Here is a 5,590-nt window from a genome sequence, read left to right on the forward strand (position 1 = left end):
TTACTAGAAAATAATAATAATAATAATAATAATAATAATAATAATAATAATAATAAAACTCACTATTTTCCATTAAAATCTCAATAATGTTTTCAATTGAACTTCATCATTTGTCTTTTTAATATTATACTAGTTTATAACCCATGAAACCATGGTTATAAAATTAATTAAACTTTCATAGTAAAAACTCAAAATTATTAATCAATTATTTTAAATAAGTTGTTAATTAAGAGATATTTTTTTAGTTATATAAAATCATAATTGTTGATTTAAATAAATATGTGACCTTATAATTTGTATTAATTGTATTTTGATTTTAATTTTAATGTTAATAATTTAATGTAATTAGAATGAAAATTTTAAAATTTAAAATTTAAAATGGAAAATCAATAAATTAATAACATACGATACATGACAAGCCTAACTAAAATTTATAGAAAGACTAAAAGTGGTTGTTGTATAACCGAATAAATAATATATACTAGGTGTAAGTCCCATGTATTATATGGATATATTTAAAACAATTACATATGTATAAAAATTTCAAAAATTTGAATTTATAAGAAAAAAAAATATTGAATTATTAAAATTAAAGTGTTTTTTTCTCTTTTAAATTTAAACAAATAATTTAGATAAATAACCAAAGAAAATTAATGAGATTTTATTTTAGTAATTTTGAAATTATAAGGAAAGTCTATTAATGAAATTTATATGCATTTATTATTAAATTTAAATATCATATGAAATTTGATAAAATAGAAAAACCACAAAATTACATGTGGAATAAAAGTTAATTCAAAATAACCACAAAATGACATGTGTCCAATTAAATGAGAGAATGACATTTGGCAAAATATTCTTATTTATTAGGGTAGATTTTGGTTATCCAAATCCTTTTTAAATCTAATAAGTAATGTTTTTAAAAATCACAACCCAAAAGAAAGGAAAATACAAGGGACCCAAACAGAAATTGTATACGCGTTGTGCATTAACAGGCTGCAAAATTTTATCGTTTCGAAAATGATGATGATTCCCGGATATAGAAACCAAAACAGATCGTGCATTAACGTTTTTAAGAATTTTATCGTATATGGTTTAAAAAATGAAATAAGTTAAGGGGCATTCCGAGAATTGAACTCGGGACCTCTCGCACCCTAAGCGAGAATCATACCACTAGACCAAATGCCCACTTGTTTGATTTAATCAAACTACTAATATAAAAACATTGTATTTATGATCTATTAGCAAAATATTTAAAGAAATTCTGTTATACCTTGGCAAAACAATCAAACTAAAGTTTATTTTCGTTTTTATGTATTGTCAAAAATGTAAAAGAAAATTCATCTATTGGTGTATTGGCAAAACTCGTAAAAGAAAAATTATTTTGTTTTGATGTGTTGGAAAAACATATGAATAAAATTAGTTTTATTTTTTATGTGTTAGAAAAATATGTAAAATAAAGAAAAAACATCATAAATGGTCCCTGTAGTTTCTCAAAATCTGAAATTTAGTCCCTGTGGTTTAAAAACGTCATAGATGGTCCTTGTGTTTTCAAAACTTTTGACAATTGGTCCTTATTGCTAAATCCGTTAAGTTTTGTCTGTTAACTGAAGGGTATTTTCGTCATTTCACTAGCAAGGGACCATTTATGATGTTTTCATTTATTTATTTAAAAAAAAAAAGAAAAAAAAACAATACGCAAAGGGTCTCTCTCTCGCTACACACACCGTATAGGCGTATACCCACCTGTACATATTTACTTCATCTTCTTCCTATAAATTATAACACATCACACATAGAGGATGTGATTTGAAGCAACACGAAGGTCTCTTTTGTACATATCTTTAAGATCAGTGACTTAAACCATTGAATTAACACCTCCAGGATTGAATTAAATCATCTTGATTCCTCTTTCAAGAGAACTCTCTATCGAAGAAACTTTTGTAACATTTCGTCATCTCCGAAGATGGCATAAGCATTGTAGCACACGGGGTGGCCTTCTCTGTCGAATCCGTTCATGTAGGTGATGTCGCCTTTGAGTTCTTTAAACCCTACTTCTTTACCACTAGTTACGAACTCACATAGCCTTGGAAATCAATGGATTAGCTTACTAGAATTTGTTGAACGACAATAATGTCATTAAATCGTGCTTCACTCCTAAACGTATTGTATGAAGTATACAATCAAACTACCCCCTTTTCAATTTACGATTTCTAGGGCAAATCCAAGTATCGATTGCAAGGCTAAGGAAAGGGCTGGTTCTTCAACATGTTGGGCATTACTGGAAGGATCGTTCTCCATTCATCTTTTTTTTTTGTATCCAATCTCTCTTCAAACACATAATCCGGAATAAGAGTCCATTCATATGATTGTCACCGAATTGCAAGATTAGGATTGAATTAAATTTAGATGATGAAGAAGAAAAACTAAGGCTATCAACACAAGTGTTGGATTAGTGTCTAAGTCCATAACTATTTTGGTATGTACTTGACCCGATGGTGCATGGTCCTTTTGGGTTGCCTTCACCAAAGCAACTTGATAGGATGAATTATGGAGAGAAAGGATTAAATATGATTTATTAATATATTATGAGAATAATATATTAAAGGAGAAATCATATTGTTTAATTAATATTAGTCAAGAGTTAATAAGAATTAAGTTTGTGACTAAAAGGGATTACTTAAACTTAAGGGACTGGAATTGTAATTATAAGATAATTGCAATTTGGGCTATGGATTGCCTTATATTAAGGAGTGGACGAATTCTATGGGGAAACCCATTAGAAATCGTCCAAGGCCTTTAAGGAAAGGAGTCCATGGGTTGCTTAGGGCTTAAGCATCCAAATTAGGGTTTCCTTGTTAGATAACCTTAATAGCCTCACTATATATAGAGCCCTTATGCCCCAAAAACGTAGAGAAGCTTCCTTCTAGGGTTTCCACATGTTTTGGGCAGCCTCCTTCTCTTCTCCTCTTCATCCTCTTGCTCTTGGTGTTTGTGAACCATTAGAGGAGTGACATTTGTGACTCCAAGCTTTCTAAAGTCATTACAGGGAGAATTGTGATTGTTATTGCTACATAACAATCAAGGTAATATCTTAAACCCATTCTTATGTTAATATGATTACTTGTATGCTAGAATTAGGGTTTATAGTCTTGGATAAATTGCATGTATAATAGAGAAACCTAGATCCAAGCATTAGGGTTTGTATGAGCACATAGGATGTTCTTATGGCCAAAACCCATCAGTGGTATCAGAGCCTTGATTGGTTTCTATTGTATTGATGTCTTGTATGTTTGTTCAAGTTGACAAATTCGATTTTTGTGAATCTGTCTGATGGACTCGGCGAGTCCCATAGTGGACTCGGCGAGTCCAAGCGTCAGAAAGAGCAAATATCGGGATTTCTTGTTGTTTATCTTTAAGATACTTGCCTTTATCATATTAGATCAATATAAATCCGATTTTATGATATATATGAGTATATTCTTGATCTAATTTAAGATATTTATCAATTAATAAAATATTTATTTCCTTATGTGATAATTGATTAATTATTTTGATTAAATTGGTAAATTGTTTTGCAAGAAATTATTAAATAAATCAAATATGGATAATTATGTGATTAAATGTTAATTTAGATTATTTGTTATTTGATCCCCTAGTGTTTTGAAAGGTTTCAAAACTTGCCCTCAAGTTTTTGGAATTTAAATTTTGATTAAAAGTTTAATTTTGATGTATATTTAAATTATAAACCTAAATGTTTTGAAATGTTTCAAAACTCGCCCTCAAGTTTTGGAATTTAAAAGTTGATTAAAAGTTTAATTTATGAATGTTAAATTCTAAAACCCTAGTATTGTTTTGAAAAGTTCAAATCACACCCTTATGGTTTTATTAATTAATTAAGGTGTATAATTAAAAGAGGTTTAATAAATCCATAAAAGTTTTGGTTTACATTTAATTGAATTAAAAGTATAATTGTTAAATTTGACCACCTAGTATTTTAAAAAGTGTAAAATACACCCTATACTATATATAACATTAAAAGTCTAACATTATATATATGTATAAGTAAAAGTCAGTCTTACCGTTAGTAGGCCTCATTCACGAAGTTGGTCAATAAGGGGTGTTTAAGGAAATTGCCTATAAAATGGCGATTGAATGGGTATCCACTCTTACCCACCGCACTCTTGACTAGTGGAGGGTCGTTAGCCGAACGGGTAGGATGGGACAAAACCTTCCATTATAAGTATAATGAAGTATAAAAGTAACTAAATGTTTTCATAAAATTCTCAATCTTAGTTACTTTAGGCAAAAGTGAATTGATGCAATTCCATGAAATTACACTTTGTGTCCTTGCGAAGACGTTAGTGGAGCGTGTGTGGTTAAACGGCACACTAAATGGTTCTAAGAAAAGGTAGCAAAGGGTGACTCAATGTTTGTCATAGTTCGGTGGAGCGTGTGTGGTTTACTGGCACATCGAATAGGTGATTGTAACATGTGAGGGCACCATGTAAGTTTGCATGGTTATTCACACCCGCTTTGTGATCCTCGGCATCCCAGTCACAAACAAGAGGGGCATATCGAGATTTAAACATGCCATTGAAATGTTCAATGAATCTCATAGGATCTAGGAGTTTTCATAGATTTAAAACTTAAATTTCTTTTCGTTTTTTCGTGGTGGAAATTAGTGAATCGTCATTCACTTACCTTCAAATATTATGCAACTAGATTACGACATCCCTTTTCCTGGTTGTAGCGTATTGTGTTGGGTCCTAGCCTTAATATCTCATTTGGGTGATTTATTAAGGACTCTATCAATCAACTAACTTGAATTCGTTTTCTCCCATTTGTAGATGTCAAAGTACGACAACTATGGTCTTCCCAAATCCCGTGGAACAAGCATTCCGCATGAAGATGATATTCCACGATTCGATCGAGGAACAAGAGATCATGCTTCTCTTCCTCCACCTCCTCCAATTATTCTCCCAAACCCACAAGTTCGAAGTCTTGAAAGGTTCAAGCTCACTCAAGCCCTTTTGGCAAGTAAACATAAAGAAGGAACGTCGGTGTGTGCACACGTCCTAGGGATGAAGTCACACATTGATAGGTTAAGAATGTTGGGATCCATTGTCTGTGAAGAGATGGTTGTTGATTGGGTTCTTCAGTCACTTCCTAACTCATATAGTGAGTTCGTAAGAGAGTACTATATGATGAACTGTGACGTGACCGTTATAGATCTCACCTATATGCTTATTACCGTTGAATCAACAATGGTTTGGCGCAATAGAAAAGCAAAGTTGATTGGTGAATCTGCGTTCAAGACCTCTATGGATATAGGCAATGGCAACAAAAGACTTGCCATGATCGAAGAGTTTGATCATAAGAGAAAGGCAATATCTGAAGTAGTTCCATGTGCTATTCCAAAAGAGTCGATTTGCTTTTATTGCCAAGAGAAGGGGCATTGGAGACGAAGCTGCCCTATTTACCTAAGAGATCTAAGAGATGGGAGAGTCAAAACGTATGGCTCTGCTTTAGGTAAAATCCATTGACTAACTCTTTTAAGCTTTTATTCTAGATTCTTAATACATAATGT

General features: G+C 31.6%; 1 non-coding gene across 1 annotated transcript; it reads right to left on the reverse strand.

Annotated features, from left to right (window-relative positions):
* Window positions 1-1,116: 1,116 nt before the first annotated feature.
* On the reverse strand, window positions 1,117-1,188 carry TRNAP-AGG (transfer RNA proline (anticodon AGG)). The gene has a single exon. It is a non-coding gene; the product is annotated as a tRNA-Pro (tRNA).
* Between the last annotated feature and the right edge of the window lie 4,402 nt (window positions 1,189-5,590).

The sequence above is a fragment of the Lactuca serriola genome, chromosome 9, assembly GCF_051521515.1.
Source record: "Lactuca serriola cultivar US96UC23 chromosome 9, Lser_US96UC23_V15, whole genome shotgun sequence".
NCBI lineage: Eukaryota > Viridiplantae > Streptophyta > Magnoliopsida > Asterales > Asteraceae > Lactuca > Lactuca serriola.